The sequence below is a fragment of the Oncorhynchus kisutch genome, linkage group LG24, assembly GCF_002021735.2.
Source record: "Oncorhynchus kisutch isolate 150728-3 linkage group LG24, Okis_V2, whole genome shotgun sequence".
Lineage (NCBI taxonomy): Eukaryota > Metazoa > Chordata > Actinopteri > Salmoniformes > Salmonidae > Oncorhynchus > Oncorhynchus kisutch.
This window is the reverse complement of record NC_034197.2, coordinates 42,770,364-42,793,085: the sequence shown is the minus strand read 5'-3', so window position 1 is coordinate 42,793,085 and position 22,722 is coordinate 42,770,364. Positions and strand designations below refer to the sequence as shown.

Genomic DNA, 22,722 nt, shown 5'->3' with positions numbered 1-22,722 from the left:
TTTAAACCTTATATACCCTGGCCTACAGGTGGCCAACACGGTATGTATTTAAACCTTATATACCCTGGCCTACAGGTGGCCAACACGGTATGTATTTAAACCTTATATACCCTGGCCTACAGGTGGCCAACACGGTATGTATTTAAACATTATCTAAACCTTATATACCCTGGCCTACAGGTGGCCAACACGGTATGTATTTAAACATTATCTAAACCTTATATACCCTGGCCTACAGGTGGCCAACACGGTGATGTATTTAAACATTATCTAAACCTTATATACCCTGGCCTACAGGTGGCCAACACGGTATGTATTTAAACATTATCTAAACCTTATATACCCTGGCCTACAGGTGGCCAACACGTATTTATTTAAACATTATCTAAACCTTATATACCCTGGCCTACAGGTGGCCAACACGGTATGTATTTAAACATTATCTAAACCTTATATACCTGGCCTACAGGTGGCCAACACGGTATGTATTTAAACATTATCTAAACCTTATATACCCTGGCCTACAGGTGGCCAACACGGTATGTATTTAAACATGATCTAAACCTTATATACCCTGGCCTACAGGTGGCCAACACGGTATGTATTTAAACATGATCTAAACCTTATATACCCTGGCCTACAGGTGGCCAACACGGTATGTATTTAAACATGATCTAAACCTTATATACCCTGGCCTACAGGTGGCCAACACGGTATGTATCTAAACCTTATATACCCTGGCCTACAGGTGGCCAACACGGTATGTATTTAAACATTATCTAAACCTTATATACCCTGGCCTACAGGTGGCCAACACGGTATGTATTTAAACATGATCTAAACCTTATATACCCTGGCCTACAGGTGGCCAACACTGTATTTATTTAAACATGATCTAAACCTTATATACCCTGGCCTACAGGTGGCCAACACGGTATTTATTTAAACATTATCTAAACCTTATATACCCTGGCCTACAGGTGGCCAACACGGTATTTATTTAAACATTATCTAAACCTTATATACCCTGGCCTACAGGTGGCCAACACGGTATTTATTTAAACATTATCTAAACCTTATATACCCTGGCCTACAGGTGGCCAACACAGTATGTATTTAAACATTATCTAAACCTTATATACCCTGGCCTACAGGTGGCCAACACGGTATTTATTTAAACATTATCTAAACCTTATATACCCTGGCCTACACGGTATGTATTTAAACATGATCTAAACCTTATATACCCTGGCCTACAGGGTAGGACAAGGACATATGACGATGTATTCCCTCCTGGGGATGAATGGATCATCTGTAATCCAGCTCCTTCTAAATGAAACTAATGTATGTGGATTGAGACCGCTGCCAGCTGTTCATTCTTATGGAATCCTCTTCAATCTTCTCCGGAGGCGGTCACTGAAAGTTGACCTTTGCTCTTATTGGCTTATCAACACATTGTCTTTGTGTCTCAGTTGAGTGTCCATGCTGTTTTGTGTTGTCGGAGATCATTGAGTTTTTTTTTGGAGCAGGGCAGTTAGATGTCAAGTCAGAGACAGTGGAATCGATCGATGAGGGTAAACATAGTGTTCTGACACATTGCTAACAGTGGCCAGGACAGAGTGGGACAGAGTGGGACAGAGTGGTCAGTCAACCTGGGGCGGCAGGGTAGCCTAGTGGTTAGAGCGTTGGACTAGTAACCCCCGAGCTGACAAGGTAAAAATCTGTCGTTCTGCCCCCTGAACAGGCAGTTAACCCCACTGTTCCTAGGCCGTCATTGAAAATAAGAATTTGTTCTTAACTGACTTGTCTAGTTAAATAAAGGTATAAAAAAATATAAAAAACTGCATGGCGTTGGAGGATAGACGGAGGGAGGCTGATAGCTTAAACTGTGGAGCAGAGAGCGAGAGAGCGAGCGAGAGAGCGAGCGAGAGAGAGAGAGAGAGAGAGAGAAGAGAGGTGTTCCCCCTCCGCTGAAGACATTTGTCCATTTCTCAACTGTTCCGAGAGAAAGGAGAAGTGTCGGAGCGGTTTGGCAGGAGAAATATGAGGATTTTGGTTGTTCTGCAGCATGATAACAAAATAAATAAGATGATCGAGGTAAAATGTAATGTTCTTGTTCTGTGGAATCTGTATGAAATGAATTAGAATGGTTTGTGTTTTGAAGAGGTTAGATGTGGTTTTTGACTGGATTTATTTTGGTTTCTCACTGAATTGATTTTGACATTGTAGCTTTCTACAGGCTTCTGGCTTGTGTGGTAGACATGCTAACATGTTGTCTTACTGTATTCTGTTGTTAATGAAACTGACATAGACATGCTAACATGTTTTGTTACTGTATTCTGTTGTTAATGAAACTGACGTAGACATGCTAACATGTTGTCTTACTGTATTCTGTTGTTAATGAAACTGACGTAGACATGCTAACATGTTTTCTTACTGTACTCTGGGGCTCCTGTTGTGAATATTAGATTGGTCATATTGACCGTTGAGTGATAATGTAATCAAATGGTGCACACTCAGCATGGTGTCTGTTTTTAAAGGGACATTTCGCAGTTTTCAACTGCATGTTCATCATCTTGAGCCACAACACCACATCAACATTTGTGTAAATGCACATATCGATCTCTGTAAGATGCCTGGGATAAAAGCTACTGCTAAATGGCAGTATATTATATATTTACTATGTCATTCTATAGAAAACCGCCATTTTAATGTTTTTCCATGTTTCCACTCTGAAAGCATGGCCACAGTGACAGGGACGACAGGACAAAAGGTTTTTAATCGACACAAGGGGTCAAAAATTTCCAGTAATTTCCCTCAAATTACCAGGTTTTCCAGAAGTCCTGGTTGGAGTATTCCAGATGCCCTCTGCACCCCCCCAGCAGGGAATCTGGGGAAAAGATATTGGCATTGTGCAACCCTCATCTTGTCTGTTACTTGTCTTGACATTTAGGGAGAAAAAAAAAAGTCTGGAATTCACATTATCAACGTCCCAGCGAGGTTATCAGTGAAGTCGTGTCCTGGTTTGTTGAGACTCACTAATAATCAATGTAGCTCTTAGACCTCTGATGTCACAACATGTTCTGTTCGTACTGCGTGTTCAATGGGCTTCATAGTCACTTTACGAATGACCTCGACTAACCTGTACCCCCTGCACATTGACTAGGTACCGGTACCCCCTGTATAGAGCCTCGCTATTGTTAAGTCATTTTCTTGTGTTACTTTTTTGATTGAGAAAGATTTTTTAAAATGTTAATTACTTTAGTTTATTTAGTACATAGTCTTGTTTCTTGAACTTGAGCTTTGTTGGTTAAGGGCTTGTAAGTAAACATTTCACAGTAAGGTACCTGTTGTATTCGGCGCGTGTGACAAATAACACTTGATTTGGATGAAGGAGATAGTTCGCTGCGTTAGTACTGCATTTGGGAGTTGTTGATGACCTCTGAAAGCTTGTTTTATGTTGTTGTTGTTTACACCTTGTGACTGTTGTGTGTATGCAGATGCCGGTGTCAGTGAACATGCTGGATGTGTTCAGCAGTGGAGGGATGGCTGCTCCTAACATCACCGTGTCCAACTCCTGTCCTGCTGACCTGCACACCGTCAAGACTGAGTTAACCGGTACAGGTAAATAATTCCAGTCTAAAACACACATATCTCGATCTCCCCGTCTCTCTTTCTGTCTGTAAAAAGTTCCTCTCTAAATCACACTCAATAATCACCTTTCTGTCCTGTCTGTCTCGATCTCAACTTTCTGACTGTCTATTTCTCCCACTTAATACCCTGTCCCTGTTTCTGTGTCTGTCTGTCTGTCTGTCTCGATCTCAACTTTCTGACTGTCTATTTCTCCCACTTAATACCCTGTCCCTGTTTCTGTGTCTGTCTGTCTCGATCTCAACTTTCTGACTGTCTATTTCTCCCACTTAATACTCTGTCCCTGTTTCTGTGTCTGTCTGTCTGTCTGTCTGTCTCGATCTCAACTTTCTGACTGTCTATTTCTCCCACTTAATACCCTGTCCCTGTTTCTGTGTCTGTCTGTCTGTCTGTCTCGATCTCAACTTTCTGACTGTCTATTTCTCCCACTTAATACCCTGTCCCTGTTTCTGTGTCTGTCTGTCTCGATCTCAACTTTCTGACTGTCTATTTCTCCCACTTAATACTCTGTCCCTGTTTCTGTGTCTGTCTGTCTGTCTGTCTGTCTGTCTGTCTGTCTCGATCTCAACTTTCTGACTGTCTATTTCTCCCACTTAATACCCTGTCCCTGTTTCTGTGTCTGTCTGTCTCGATCTCAACTTTCTGACTGTCTATTTCTCCCACTTAATACCCTGTCCCTGTTTCTGTGTCTGTCTGTCTGTCTGTCTCGATCTCAACTTTCTGACTGTCTATTTCTCCCACTTAATACCCTGTCCCTGTTTCTGTGTCTGTCTGTCTGTCTGTCTCGATCTCAACTTTCTGACTGTCTATTTCTCCCACTTAATACCCTGTCCCTGTTTCTGTGTCTGTCTGTCTGTCTGTCTGTCTCGATCTCAACTTTCTGACTGTCTATTTCTCCCACTTAATACCCTGTCCCTGTTTCTGTGTCTGTCTGTCTGTCTGTCTGTCTGTCTGTCTGTCTGTCTGTCTGTCTGTCTCGATCTCAACTTTCTGACTGTCTATTTCTCCCACTTAATACTCTGTCCCTGTGTCTGTCTGTCTGTCTGTCTCGATCTCAACTTTCTGACTGTCTATTTCTCCCACTTAATACTCTGTCCCTGTTTCTGTGTCTGTCTGTCTGTCTGTCTCGATCTCAACTTTCTGACTGTCTATTTCTCCCACTTAATACCCTGTCCCTGTTTCTGTGTCTGTCTGTCTGTCTGTCTGTCTGTCTGTCTGTCTGTCTGTCTGTCTCGATCTCAACTTTCTGACTGTCTATTTCTCCCACTTAATACTCTGTCCCTGCGTCTGTCTGTCTGTCTGTCTCGATCTCAACTTTCTGACTGTCTATTTCTCCCACTTAATACTCTGTCCCTGTTTCTGTGTCTGTCTGTCTGTCTCGATCTCAACTTTCTGACTGTCTATTTCTCCCACTTAATACCCTGTCCCTGTTTCTGTGTCTGTCTGTCTGTCTGTCTGTCTCGATCTCAACTTTCTGACTGTCTATTTCTCCCACTTAATACCCTGTCCCTGTTTCTGTGTCTGTCTGTCTGTCTGTCTCGATCTCAACTTTCTGACTGTCTATTTCTCCCACTTAATACCCTGTCCCTGTTTCTGTGTCTGTCTGTCTGTCTGTCTGTCTCGATCTCAACTTTCTGACTGTCTATTTCTCCCACTTAATACCCTGTCCCTGTTTCTGTGTCTGTCTGTCTGTCTGTCTCGATCTCAACTTTCTGACTGTCTATTTCTCCCACTTAATACCCTGTCCCTGTTTCTGTGTCTGTCTGTCTGTCTGTCTGTCTGTCTGTCTGTCTCGATCTCAACTTTCTGACTGTCTATTTCTCCCACTTAATACTCTGTCCCTGTGTCTGTCTGTCTGTCTGTCTCGATCTCAACTTTCTGACTGTCTATTTCTCCCACTTAATACTCTGTCCCTGTTTCTGTGTCTGTCTGTCTGTCTGTCTCGATCTCAACTTTCTGACTGTCTATTTCTCCCACTTAATACCCTGTCCCTGTTTCTGTGTCTGTCTGTCTGTCTGTCTGTCTCGATCTCAACTTTCTGACTGTCTATTTCTCCCACTTAATACCCTGTCCCTGTTTCTGTGTCTGTCTGTCTGTCTGTCTGTCTCGATCTCAACTTTCTGACTGTCTATTTCTCCCACTTAATACCCTGTCCCTGTTTCTGTGTCTGTCTGTCTGTCTGTCTGTCTGTCTGTCTGTCTGTCTGTCTGTCTGTCTCGATCTCAACTTTCTGACTGTCTATTTCTCCCACTTAATACTCTGTCCCTGCGTCTGTCTGTCTGTCTGTCTGTCTCGATCTCAACTTTCTGACTGTCTATTTCTCCCACTTAATACTCTGTCCCTGTTTCTGTGTCTGTCTGTCTGTCTGTCTCGATCTCAACTTTCTGACTGTCTATTTCTCCCACTTAATACCCTGTCCCTGTTTCTGTGTCTGTCTGTCTGTCTGTCTGTCTCGATCTCAACTTTCTGACTGTCTATTTCTCCCACTTAATACCCTGTCCCTGTTTCTGTGTCTGTCTGTCTGTCTGTCTCGATCTCAACTTTCTGACTGTCTATTTCTCCCACTTAATACCCTGTCCCTGTTTCTGTGTCTGTCTGTCTGTCTGTCTCGATCTCAACTTTCTGACTGTCTATTTCTCCCACTTAATACCCTGTCCCTGTTTCTGTGTCTGTCTGTCTCGATCTCAACTTTCTGACTGTCTATTTCTCCCACTTAATACCCTGTCCCTGTTTCTGTGTCTGTCTGTCTGTCTCGATCTCAACTTTCTGACTGTCTATTTCTCCCACTTAATACCCTGTCCCTGTTTCTGTGTCTGTCTGTCTGTCTGTCTGTCTGTCTGTCTCGATCTCAACTTTCTGACTGTCTATTTCTCCCACTTAATACCCTGTCCCTGTTTCTGTGTCTGTCTGTCTGTCTGTCTCGATCTCAACTTTCTGACTGTCTATTTCTCCCACTTAATACCCTGTCCCTGTTTCTGTGTCTGTCTGTCTGTCTGTCTCGATCTCAACTTTCTGACTGTCTATTTCTCCCACTTAATACCCTGTCCCTGTTTCTGTGTCTGTCTGTCTGTCTGTCTGTCTGTCTGTCTGTCTGTCTCGATCTCAACTTTCTGACTGTCTATTTCTCCCACTTAATACTCTGTCCCTGTGTCTGTCTGTCTGTCTGTCTCGATCTCAACTTTCTGACTGTCTATTTCTCCCACTTAATACTCTGTCCCTGTTTCTGTGTCTGTCTGTCTGTCTGTCTCGATCTCAACTTTCTGACTGTCTATTTCTCCCACTTAATACCCTGTCCCTGTTTCTGTGTCTGTCTGTCTGTCTGTCTGTCTCGATCTCAACTTTCTGACTGTCTATTTCTCCCACTTAATACCCTGTCCCTGTTTCTGTGTCTGTCTGTCTGTCTGTCTCGATCTCAACTTTCTGACTGTCTATTTCTCCCACTTAATACCCTGTCCCTGTTTCTGTGTCTGTCTGTCTCGATCTCAACTTTCTGACTGTCTATTTCTCCCACTTAATACCCTGTCCCTGTTTCTGTGTCTGTCTGTCTGTCTGTCTCGATCTCAACTTTCTGACTGTCTATTTCTCCCACTTAATACCCTGTCCCTGTTTCTGTGTCTGTCTGTCTGTCTGTCTGTCTCGATCTCAACTTTCTGACTGTCTATTTCTCCCACTTAATACTCTGTCCCTGTTTCTGTGTCTGTCTGTCTGTCTGTCTCGATCTCAACTTTCTGACTGTCTATTTCTCCCACTTAATACCCCGTCCCTGTTTCTGTGTCTGTCTGTCTGTCTGTCTCGATCTCAACTTTCTGACTGTCTATTTCTCCCACTTAATACCCTGTCCCTGTTTCTGTGTCTGTCTCTCTCGATCTCAACTTTCTGACTGTCTATTTCTCCCACTTAATACCCTGTCCCTGTTTCTGTGTCTGTCTGTCTGTCTGTCTGTCTGTCTCGATCTCAACTTTCTGACTGTCTATTTCTCCCACTTAATACCCTGTCCCTGTTTCTGTGTCTGTCTCTCTCGATCTCAACTTTCTGACTGTCTATTTCTCCCACTTAATACCCTGTCCCTGTTTCTGTGTCTCTCTCTCTTTCTCTTTTTGACTTCTATCTCCTCCCCCGCTCTCTTTTCTTTATTTAAAGTTCTTACTCAGCATTGCTCACCCCCAACTTCCCCTGTCCAGTCAGTCAGTCAGTCACACCCTGAACCCAGCCTGTTCCTCATTACAAAGCTCTGCCTCAGCCCCTCCGTTGAACCTGCTCACTTATTCCCTCTTCACTGTTTCACAATTTCATCTCACGGAGTAAAATCTCTGCGAACTATAATCTTATGACTGTTTTGACATTCTGAACATACATGCTGTTTTTAATATATTGCTATCGGCGTGCTAAATGTTGATTTTGAAATTGTGTCTTCTAGAGGTGGAGGCTAAAGCTATGATGAAGGAACGACAGAAAAAGGACAATCATAACCAGAGTGAGTATAAATGCAATACTTGGATACCATAATATAAGTGTATTTTTAGGTAGGTTGTTTTAACAGTTGGTGACCACCTTGGTGATAATGTTGACGTGTGTTACGGCTGTTCCTAGTTGAGAGACGGAGGAGGTTCAACATCAACGATCGCATCAAGGAACTGGGAGCTCTCATCCCCAAATCGAGTGACCCGTGAGTAGCTCCCCCCCCCCCCCACTGCTACTGTATATATTTCACCATCTCACTGTTTTCTTTCTCCTCACTGACCCCCCCTGCTACAACATAGTATCTAACCATGCCGCTGTTCCTTTGTCCTCACTGACCCCCCCTGCTACAACATAGTATCTAACCATGCCGCTGTTCCTTTCTCCTCACTGACCCCCCCTGCTACAACATAGTATCTAACCATGCCGCTGTTACTTTCTCCTCACTGATCCCCCTGCTACGGAGACAGGGAGACGCGTTGGAACAAGGGCACCATCCTGAAGGCGTCTGTGGACTACATTAGGAGGCTGCAGAAGGAGCAGCAGAGAGCCAAGGAGGTGGAGACCAGACAGAGGAAACTGGAGCACAGCAACCGTAACCTACTGCTACGTATACAGGTAATAATGACAGTAACCTACCTATACAGGTAATACTGACAGTAACCTACCTATACAGGTAATAATGACAGTAACCTACCTATACAGGTAATACTGACAGTAACCTACCTATACAGGTAATACTGACAGTAACCTACTGCTACCTATACAGGTAATAATGACAGTAACCTACCTATACAGGTAATACTGACAGTAACCTACCTATACAGGTAATACTGACAGTAACCTACTGCTACCTATACAGGTAATACTGACAGTAACCTACTGCTACCTATACAGGTAATACTGACAGTAACCTACCGCTACCTATACAGGTAATACTGACAGTAACCTACCTATACAGGTAACACTGACAGTAACCTACCGCTACCTATACAGGTAATACTGACAGTAACCTACCTATACAGGTAACACTGACAGTAACCTACTGCTACCTATACAGGTAACACTGACAGTAACCTACCGCTACCTATACAGGTAATACTGACAGTAACCTACCGCTACCTATACAGGTAATACTGACAGTAACCTACCTATACAGGTAATACTGACAGTAACCTACCTATACAGGTAATACTGACAGTAACCTACCTATACAGGTAATACTGACAGTAACCTACCTATACAGGTAATACTGACAGTAACATACTGCTACCTATACAGGTAACACTGACAGTAACCTACCGCTACCTATACAGGTAATACTGACAGTAACCTACCGCTACCTATACAGGTAACACTGACAGTAACCTACTGCTACCTATACAGGTAATACTGACAGTAACCTACCGCTACCTATACAGGTAATACTGACAGTAACCTACCGCCACCTATACAGGTAATAATGACAGTAACCTACTGGTACCGATACAGGTAACACTGACAGTAACCTACTGTTACCTATACAGGTAATACTGACAGTAACCTACCGCTACCTATACAGGTAATACTGACAGTAACCTACCGCTACCTATACAGGTAATAATGACAGTAACCTACTGGTACCGATACAGGTAATACTGACAGTAACCTACTGGTACCGATACAGGTAACACTGACAGTAACATACTGCTACCTATACAGGTAATACTGACAGTAACCTACTGCTACCTATACAGGTAACACTGACCGTAACCTACCTATACAGGTAACACTGACAGTAACCTACTGCTACCTATACAGGTAATACTGACAGTAACCTACTGCTACCTATACAGGTAATACTGACAGTAACCTACTGCTGCCTATACAGGTAACACTGACAGTAACCTATTGCTACCTATACAGGTAACACTGACAGTAACCTATTGCTACCTATACAGGTAATACTGTCAGTAACCTACTGCTACCTATACAGGTAACACTGACAGTAACCTATTGCTACCTATACAGGTAATACTGACAGTAACCTACTGCTACCTATACAGGTAATACTGACAGTAACCTACTGCTACCTATACAGGTAATAATGACAGTAACCTACCTATACAGGTAATACTGACAGTAACCTACTGCTACCTATACAGGTAATACTGACAGTAACCTACTGCTGCCTATACAGGTAACACTGACAGTAACCTATTGCTACCTATACAGGTAACACTGACAGTAACCTACTGCTACCTATACAGGTAATACTGACAGTAACCTACTGCTACCTATACAGGTAATACTGACAGTAACCTACTGCTACCTATACAGGTAATAATGACAGTAACCTACCTATACAGGTAACACTGACAGTAACCTACTGCTACCTATACAGGTAATACTGACAGTAACCTACTGCTACCTATACAGGTAACACTGACAGTAACATACTGCTACCTATACAGGTAATACTGACAGTAACCTACTGCTACCTATACAGGTAATACTGACAGTAACCTACTGCTACCTATACAGGTAATACTGACAGTAACCTACTGCTACCTATACAGGTAATACTGACAGTAACCTACTGCTACCTATACAAGTAATAATGACAGTAACCTACCGCTACCTATACAGGTAATACTGACAGTAACCTACCGCTACCTATACAGGTAATACTGACTGTAACCTACCGCTACCTATTCAGGTAATACTGACAGTAACCTACCGCTACCTATACAGGTAATACTGACAGTAACCTACTGCTACCTATACAGGTAATAATGACAGTAACCTACCTATACAGGTAATACTGACAGTAACCTACCTATACAGGTAATACTGACAGTAACCTACTGCTACCTATACAGGTAATACTGACAGTAACCTACTGCTACCTATACAGGTAATACTGACAGTAACCTACCTATACAGGTAATACTGACAGTAACCTACTGCTACCTATACAGGTAATACTGACAGTAACCTACCTATACAGGTAACACTGACAGTAACCTACTGCTACCTATACAGGTAACACTAACAGTAACCTACCGCTACCTATACAGGTAATACTGACAGTAACCTACCGCTACCTATACAGGTAACACTGACAGTAACCTACTGCTACCTATACAGGTAATACTGACAGTAACCTACCGCTACCTATACAGGTAATACTGACAGTAACCTACCGCTACCTATACAGGTAATACTGACAGTAACCTACTGGTACCGATACAGGTAACACTGACAGTAACATACTGCTACCTATACAGGTAATACTGACAGTAACCTACTGCTACCTATACAGGTAACACTGACCGTAACCTACCTATACAGGTAACACTGACAGTAACCTACTGCTACCTATACAGGTAATACTGACAGTAACCTACTGCTACCTATACAGGTAATACTGACAGTAACCTACTGCTGCCTATACAGGTAACACTGACAGTAACCTATTGCTACCTATACAGGTAACACTGACAGTAACCTATTGCTACCTATACAGGTAATACTGACAGTAACCTACTGCTACCTATACAGGTAACACTGACAGTAACCTATTGCTACCTATACAGGTAATACTGACAGTAACCTACTGCTACCTATACAGGTAATACTGACAGTAACCTACTGCTACCTATACAGGTAATAATGACAGTAACCTACCTATACAGGTAATACTGACAGTAACCTACTGCTACCTATACAGGTAACACTGACAGTAACCTACTGCTACCTATACAGGTAATACTGACAGTAACCTACTGCTACCTATACAGGTAATACTGACAGTAACCTACTGCTACCTATACAGATAATAATGACAGTAACCTACCTATACAGGTAACACTGACAGTAACCTACTGCTACCTATACAGGTAATACTGACAGTAACCTACTGCTACCTATACAGGTAACACTGACAGTAACCTACTGCTACCTATACAGGTAACACTGACAGTAACCTACTGCTACCTATACAGGTAACACTGACAGTAACATACTGCTACCTATACAGGTAATACTGACAGTAACCTACTGCTACCTATACAGGTAATACTGACAGTAACCTACTGCTACCTATACAGGTAATACTGACAGTAACCTACTGCTACCTATACAGGTAATACTGACAGTAACCTACCTATACAGGTAATACTGACAGTAACCTACTGCTACCTATACAGGTAATAATGACAGTAACCTACCGCTACCTATACAGGTAATACTGACAGTAACCTACCGCTACCTATACAGGTAATACTGACTGTAACCTACCGCTATCTATACAGGTAATACTGACAGTAACCTACCGCTACCTATACAGGTAATACTGACAGTAACCTACCGCTACCTATACAGGTAATACTGACAGTAACCTACCGCTACCTATACAGGTAATACTGACAGTAACCTACCGCTACCTATACAGGTAATACTGACAGTAACCTACCGCTACCTATACAGGTAATACTGACAGTAACCTACCGCTACCTATACAGGTAATACTGACAGTAACCTACCGCTACCTATACAGGTAATACTGACAGTAACCTACTGCTACCTATACAGGTAATACTGACAGTAACCTACTGCTACCTATACAGGTAATAATGACAGTAACCTACTGCTACCTATACAGGTAATACTGACAGTAACCTACCGCTACCTATACAGGTAATACTGACAGTAACCTACTGCTACCTATACAGGTAATACTGACAGTAACCTACCTATACAGGTAACACTGACGGTAACCTACCGCTACCTATACAGGTAATAATGACAGTAACCTACTGCTACCTATACAGGTAATACTGACAGTAACCTACCTATACAGGTAATACTGACAGTAACCTACTGCTACCTATACAGGTAATACTGACAGTAACCTACTGCTACCTATACAGGTAATACTGACAGTAACATACATACTGCTACCTATACAGGTAATACTGACAGTAACATACATACTGCTACCTATACAGGTAATACTGACAGTAACCTACCTATACAGGTAATAATGACAGTAACCTACTGCTACCTATACAGGTAATACTGACAGTAACCTACCTATACAGGTAATACTGACAGTAACCTACTGCTACCTATACAGGTAATAATGACAGTAACCTACTGCTACCTATACAGGTAATACTGACAGTAACATACATACTGCTACCTATACAGGTAATACTGACAGTAACATACATACTGCTACCTATACAGGTAATACTGACAGTAACCTACCTATACAGGTAATAATGACAGTAACCTACTGCTACCTATACAGGTAATACTGACAGTAACCTACTGCTACCTATACAGGTAATACTGACAGTAACCTACCTATACAGGTAATACTGACAGTAACCTACTGCTACCTATACAGGTAACACTGACGGTAACCTACTGCTACCTATACAGGTAATACTGACAGTAACCTACCTATACAGGTAACACTGACGGTAACCTACCTATACAGGTAATACTGACAGTAACCTACTGCTACCTATACAGGTAACACTGACGGTAACCTACTGCTGCCTATACAGGTAATACTGACAGTAACATACTGCTACCTATACAGGTAATACTGACAGTAACCTACCTATACAGGTAATACTGACAGTAACATACTGCTACCTATACAGGTAATACTAACAGTAACCTACCTATACAGGTAATACTGACAGTAACATACTGCTACCTATACAGGTAATACTGACAGTAACATACCTAAACAGATAATGCTGACGGTAACCTACTGCTACCTATACAGGTAATACTGACAGTAACATACTGCTACCTATACAGGTAATACTGACAGTAACCTACCTATACAGGTAATACTGACAGTAACATACTGCTACCTATACTGGTAATACTGACAGTAACCTACCTATACAGGTAACACTGACAGTAACCTACCTATACAGGTAATACTGACAGTAACCTACCTATACAGGTAATACTGACAGTAACATACTGCTACCTATACAGGTAATACTGACAGTAACCTACCTATACAGTTAACACTGACAGTAACCTACCTATACAGGTAATACTGACAGTAACCTACTGCTACCTATACAGGTAACACTGAGAGTAACCTACTGCTACCTATACAGGTAATACTGACAGTAACCTACCTATACAGGTAATAATGACAGTAACCTACTGCTACCTATACAGGTAATACTGACAGTAACCTACTGCTACCTATACAGGTAATACTGACAGTAACATACTGCTACCTATACAGGTAATACTGACAGTAACATACTGCTACCTATACAGGTAATACTGACAGTAACATACTGCTACCTATACAGGTAATACTGACAGTAACCTACCTATACAGGTAATACTGACAGTAACCTACTGCTACCTATACAGGTAATACTGACAGTAACATACATACTGCTACCTATACAGGTAACACTGACAGTAACCTACCTATACAGGTAATACTGACAGTAACCTACTGCTACCTATTCAGGTAACACTGAGAGTAACCTACTGCTACCTATACAGGTAATACTGACAGTAACCTACCTATACAGGTAATAATGACAGTAACCTACTGCTACCTATACAGGTAATACTGACAGTAACCTACTGCTACCTATACAGGTAATACTGACAGTAACCTACTGCTACCTATACAGGTAATAATGACAGTAACCTACTGCTACCTATACAGGTAATAATGACAGTAACCTACTGCTACCTATACAGGTAATACTGACAGTAACATACTGCTACCTATACAGGTAATACTGACAGTAACCTACTGCTACCTATACAGGTAATACTGACAGTAACCTACCTATACAGGTAATACTGACAGTAACCTACTGCTACCTATACAGGTAACACTGACGGTAACCTACTGCTACCTATACAGGTAATACTGACAGTAACCTACCTATACAGGTAACACTGACGGTAACCTACCTATACAGGTAATACTGACAGTAACCTACTGCTACCTATACAGGTAACACTGACGGTAACCTACTGCTGCCTATACAGGTAATACTGACAGTAACATACTGCTACCTATACAGGTAATACTGACAGTAACCTACCTATACAGGTAATACTGACAGTAACATACTGCTACCTATACAGGTAATACTGACAGTAACCTACCTATACAGGTAATACTGACAGTAACATACTGCTACCTATACAGGTAATACTAACAGTAACCTACCTATACAGGTAATACTGACAGTAACATACTGCTACCTATACAGGTAATACTGACAGTAACATACCTAAACAGATAATGCTGACAGTAACCTACTGCTACCTATACAGGTAATACTGACAGTAACATACTGCTACCTATACAGGTAATACTGACAGTAACCTACCTATACAGGTAATACTGACAGTAACATACTGCTACCTATACTGGTAATACTGACAGTAACCTACTGCTACCTATACAGGTAACACTGACAGTAACCTACCTATACAGGTAATACTGACAGTAACCTACCTATACAGGTAATACTGACAGTAACATACTGCTACCTATACAGGTAACACTGAGAGTAACCTACTGCTACCTATACAGGTAATACTGACAGTAACCTACCTATACAGGTAATAATGACAGTAACCTACTGCTACCTATACAGGTAATACTGACAGTAACATACTGCTACCTATACAGGTAATACTGACAGTAACATACTGCTACCTATACAGGTAATACTGACAGTAACATACTGCTACCTATACAGGTAATACTGACAGTAACATACTGCTACCTATACAGGTAATACTGACAGTAACATACTGCTACCTATACAGGTAATACTGACAATAACATACTGCTACCTATACAGGTAATACTGACAGTAACATACTGCTACCTATACAGGTAATAATGACAGTAACCTACTGCTACCTATACAGGTAATACTGACAGTAACCTACCTATACAGGTAATACTGACAGTAACCTACCTATACAGGTAACACTGACAATAACCTACCTATACAGGTAACACTGACAGTAACCTACCTATACAGGTAATACTGACAGTAACCTACCTATACAGGTAATACTGACAGTAACCTACCTATACAGGTAATACTGACAGTAACCTACCTATACAGGTAATACTGACAGTAACCTACCTATACAGGTAATACTGACAGTAACCTACCTATACAGGTAATACTGACAGTAACCTACCTATACAGGTAATACTGACAGTAACCTACCTATACAGGTAATACTGACAGTAACCTACCTATACAGGTAATAATGACAGTAACCTACTGCTACCTATACAGGTAATACTGACAGTAACCTACCTATACAGGTAATACTGACAGTAACCTACCTATACAGGTAACACTGACAGTAACCTACCTATACAGGTAATACTGACAGTAACCTACCTATACAGGTAATACTGACAGTAACCTACCTATACAGGTAATACTGACAGTAACCTACCTATACAGGTAATACTGACAGTAACCTACCTATACAGGTAATACTGACAGTAACCTACCTATACAGGTAATACTGACAGTAACCTACCTATACAGGTAATACTGACAGTAACCTACCTATACAGGTAATACTGACAGTAACCTACTGCTACCTACAGGTAATACTGACAGTAACCTACCTATACAGGTAATACTGACAGTAACCTACCTATACAGGTAATACTGACAGTAACCTACCTATACAGGTAATACTGACAGTAACCTACCTATACAGGTAACACTGACAGTAACCTACCTATACAGGTAATACTGACAGTAACCTACCTATACAGGTAATACTGACAGTAACCTACCTATACAGGTAATACTGACAGTAACCTACCTATACAGGTAATACTGACAGTAACCTACCTATACAGGTAATACTGACAGTAACCTACCTATACAGGTAATACTGACAGTAACCTACCTATACAGGTAATACTGACAGTAACCTACCTATACAGGTAATACTGACAGTAACCTACCTATACAGGTAATACTGACAGTAATACTGACAGTAACCTACTGCTACCTATACAGGTAATACTGACAGTAACCTACCTATACAGGTAACACTGACAGTAACATACTGTTACCTATACAGGTAATACTGACAGTAACATACATACTGCTACCTATACAGGTAATACTGACAGTAACCTACCTATACAGGTAATACTGACAGTAACCTATTGCTACCTATACAGGTAACACTGACAGTAACATACTGCTACCTATACTGGTAATACTGACAGTAACCTACCTATACAGGTAACACTGACAGTAACCTACCTATACAGGTAATACTGACAGTAACCTACCTATACAGGTAATACTGACAGTAACATACTGCTACCTATACAGGTAACACTGAGAGTAACCTACCTATACAGGTAATAATGACAGTAACCTACTGCTACCTATACAGGTAATACTGACAGTAACCTACTGCTACCTATACAGGTAATACTGACAGTAACCTACTGCTACCTATACAGGTAATACTGACAGTAACATACTGCTACCTATACAGGTAATACTGACAGTAACCTACCTATACAGGTAACACTGACAGTAACCTACCTATACAGGTAATACTGACAGTAACCTACCTATACAGGTAATACTGACAGTAACCTACCTATACAGGTAATACTGACAGTAACCTACCTATACAGGTATACTGACAGTAACCTACCTATACAGGTAATACTGACAGTAACCTACCTATACAGGTAACACTGACAGTAACCTACCTATACAGGTAATACTGACAGTAACCTACCTATACAGGTAACACTGACAGTAACCTACCTATACAGGTAATACTGACAGTAACCTACCTATACAGGTAACACTGACAGTAACCTACCTATACAGGTAATACTGACAGTAACCTACCTATACAGGTAATACTGACAGTAACCTACCTATACAGGTAATACTGACAGTAACCTACCTATACAGGTAATACTGACAGTAACCTACCTATACAGGTAATACTGACAGTAACCTACCTATACAGGTAATACTGACAGTAACCTACCTATACAGGTAACACTGACAGTAACCTACCTATACAGGTAATACTGACAGTAACCTACCTATACAGGTAATACTGACAGTAACCTACCTATACAGGTAATACTGACAGTAACCTACCTATACAGGTAATACTGACAGTAACCTACCTATACAGGTAATACTGACAGTAACCTACCTATACAGGTAATACTGACAGTAACCTACCTATACAGGTAATACTGACAGTAACCTACCTATACAGGTAACACTGACAGTAACCTACTGCTACCTATACAGGTAATACTGACAGTAACCTACTGCTACCTATACAGGTAATACTGACAGTAACATACTGCTACCTATACAGGTAATACTGACAGTAACCTACCTATACAGGTAACACTGACAGTAACATACTGTTACCTATACAGGTAATACTGACAGTAACATACATACTGCTACCTATACAGGTAATACTGACAGTAACCTACCTATACAGGTAATACTGACAGTAACCTATTGCTACCTATACAGGTAACACTGACAGTAACATACTGCTACCTATACTGGTAACACTGACAGTAACCTACCTATACAGGTAACACTGACAGTAACCTACCTATACAGGTAATACTGACAGTAACCTACCTATACAGGTAATACTGACAGTAACATACTGCTACCTATACAGGTAACACTGAGAGTAACCTACCTATACAGGTAATAATGACAGTAACCTACTGCTACCTATACAGGTAATACTGACAGTAACCTACTGCTACCTATACAGGTAATACTGACAGTAACATACTTCTACCTATACAGGTAATACTGACAGTAACCTACTGCTACCTATACAGGTAATACTGACAGTAACATACTGCTACCTATACAGGTAATACTGACAGTAACCTACTGCTACCTATACAGGTAATACTGACAGTAACCTACCTATACAGGTAACACTGACAGTAACCTACTGCTACCTATACAGGTAACACTGACAGTAACATACTGCTACCTATACAGGTAATACTGACAGTAACCTACTGCTACCTATACAGGTAATACTGACAGTAACATACATACTGCTACCTATACAGGTAATAATGACAGTAACATACTGCTACCTATACAGGTAATACTGACAGTAACCTACTGCTACCTATACAGGTAATACTGACAGTAACATACTGCTACCTATACAGGTAACACTGACAGTAACATACTGCTACCTATACAGGTAATACTGACAGTAACCTACTGCTACCTATACAGGTAATACTGACAGTAACATACATACTGCTACCTATACAGGTAACACTGACAGTAACATACTGCTACCTATACAGGTAATACTGACAGTAACCTACTGCTACCTATACAGGTAATACTGACAGTAACATACTGCTACCTATACAGGTAATACTGACAGTAACCTACTGCTACCTATACAGGTAATACTGACAGTAACCTACTGCTACCTATACAGGTAATACTGACAGTAACATACTGCTACCTATACAGGTAATACTGACAGTAACCTACCTATACAGGTAACACTGACGGTAACCTACTGCTACCTATACAGGTAACACTGACAGTAACATACTGCTACCTATACAGGTAATACTGACAGTAACCTACCTATACAGGTAACACTGACAGTAACATACTGCTACCTATACAGGTAATACTGACAGTAACCTACTGCTACCTATACAGGTAATACTGACAGTAACATACATACTGCTACCTATACAGGTAATACTGACAGTAACATACCTAAACAGGTAATACTGACAGTAACATACTGCTACCTATACAGGTAATACTGACAGTAACCTACTGCTACCTATACAGGTAATACTGACAGTAACCTACTGCTACCTATACAGGTAATACTGACAGTAACCTACTGCTACCTATACAGGTAATACTGACAGTAACCTACTGCTACCTATACAGGTAATACTGACAGTAACCTACCTATACAGGTAATACTGACAGTAACCTACTGCTACCTATACAGGTAATACTGACAGTAACCTACCTATACAGGTAACACTGACAGTAACCTACCTATACAGGTAATACTGACAGTAACCTACCTATACAGGTAATACTGACAGTAACCTACCTATACAGGTAATACTGACAGTAACCTACCTATACAGGTAATACTGACAGCAACCTACCTATACAGGTAATACTGACAGTAACCCACTGCTACCTATACAGGTAATACTGACAGTAACCTACCTATACAGGTAATACTGACAGTAACCTACTGCTACCTATACAGGTAATACTGACAGTAACCTACCGCGACCTATACAGGTAATACTGACAGTAACATACATACTGCTACCTATACAGGTAATACTGACAGTAACATACTGCTACCTATACAGGTAATACTGACAGTAACCTACCGCTACCTATACAGGTAATACTCACACCTAGGTAGACTGGGAAGGAAGTGTTCTGGTCGGGAGACTGGGAGGGAAGGGTCAGGGGTCGGAAGACTGGGAGGGAAGGGTTAGGGGTCGGGAGACTGGGAGGGAAGGGGTCGAGAGACTGGGAGGGAAGGGTCGGTAGACTGGGAGGGAAGGGTTAGGGCTAAGGAAATGAAGACCAGACCAATCCTACTGCTATGAAATCAAGCTAGAAAGATTTTCCTCGTGTGACAAGTCAATCAGTGTACAGCAAGGAAGTCTGGTAATTAACTCTTTGGAAGGTAAATGGTAAATTGTCTTAGGGAAAAATCTATCAACGCTGGCATCCCCCAGGGCAGTGTTCCAGGGCCTCTACTATTTTTACTGTACTATAATTAAGCAATAAGGTAATAAGGCATGAGACCCTGTGCATTAATAATCATACCTAAGGGCTGTTCTTAGGCTTAACGCCAATAGTTTAAGTGTTGACTATTGTTGTTTCTCTCCACAGGAGCTTGAGATGCAGGCCCGCCTCCATGGCCTCTCCACCCCCGCCTCTTCCTCCCAAGGCAGCTCCTCCTCACACCTAAGCCTATCACAGTCCCTGGACCCTAGCACGGGCGACGCCCTCTCCAGGACCCTCCTCTCCCTGAGTGGTGGCCAAGGCTTCCAGGCCGCCTCCCCCTCCTTCCTGTCTCCACCCCCCTCGGCCTCTCCGGTTGGTCTGATGACAATGGGCAGCCCCTTGGATCTGGACTCTCTGAGCTTCTCTGACCTGGATGACCCGTCGGCCGCAGCCTTCCACGCCTCCCTGCTGCCGGACATGGGTCTGGGGGACATCCTGATGGACGACAGGGGACTGGGGATGTCCTCTGTTGGGGGCAGAGACCCCCTGCTCTCCTCCGTCTCCCCGGGAGTCTCCAAGACCTCTAGTCGCAGGAGCAGCTTCAGCATGGAGGAAGATTTGTGACTGATGTAGACCCTAGACACCCTAGCCCCTACACTGTTAGGGAGGAACACATTCAGCATGAAGGAAGACCTGTGACTGGGTTGAGTCCCAAACCAACTCCTAGACCCTACACTGCTAGGGAGGAACAGATTCAGCATGAAGGAAGACCTGTGATTGATATAAAGGGACTCTAGATCCTAATCCATAGCCCTTACACCCTAGACCCTACACTGCTAGGCAGGAACATAATCAGCATGGAGGAAGACCTGTGACTGGAGCTGAGTCCCAAACCAACTCTTAGACCCTACACCCTAGACTAAACCCTATACCCTTAGACAGTTCATGTAGATCTGAGAGATTTGGAAAATAGTAAACATGGCAAAACATCCCAGCCAGTAGAATCATACCAGAGTGTGTATATCAATCCAGCAGGAGAGGGTTCAGGATTTACAGCTTATTGTCTTCTGGTTCTTCCCAACTGGGATTTCTCTAAGAAAACAAAACAAACATGGGAATTTTGGGAAATTTGAAGGGAATTTTAGTTTATTCTAGACTAGAATGTGTAGAAATAATTCCTGGTCCCTGTGGTGATGACGGAATCCATTCCAAATATTTTATCGCTATGCGTGTGAAAAAATTTAATAAAAAAAAAAAATAACCAAATAGAATAGATATATGGAGTTGAGCTGTTCTATAGCATTAAAAGATCCAACATGAATTGTAGACTACAAGATACACGTTACTTAGATACGAAACTATGTTTTTAATTTTATAGTTCTGTGAATAGTAATTATGATGGAGGTAGATATGTATAGGGAGAAGGTGACAGGGATACTGGAGTGATGGAGGTAGATATGTATAGGGAGAAGGTGACAGAGATACTGGAGTGATGGAGGTAGATATTTATAGGGGGAAGGTGACAGGGATACTGGAGTGATGGAGGTAGATATTTATAGGGGGAAGGTGACAGGGATACTGGAGTGATGGAGGTAGATATTTATAGGGGGAAGGAGACTAGGCAACAGGATATATGATAAACGGAGTAGTGGCAGCTTGTATGTGAGTGCGGGTGTGTTGAGTCACTATACATGTATATTATGTGTTGGAGTGACAGCGTGTAGACTAAACAGGGCCCTGTGACATTGTGCATAGAGACTGAAATAAAAGGGTAAAC

At 41.7% G+C, this 22,722-nt stretch overlaps 1 pseudogene; it reads left to right on the top strand.

The window, feature by feature from the left end:
- LOC109883964 (transcription factor E3-like) overlaps positions 1 to 22,216 on the top strand; it is a 60,086-nt pseudogene extending 37,870 nt beyond the window's left edge.
- The last annotated feature ends 506 nt before the right edge of the window (positions 22,217 to 22,722 follow it).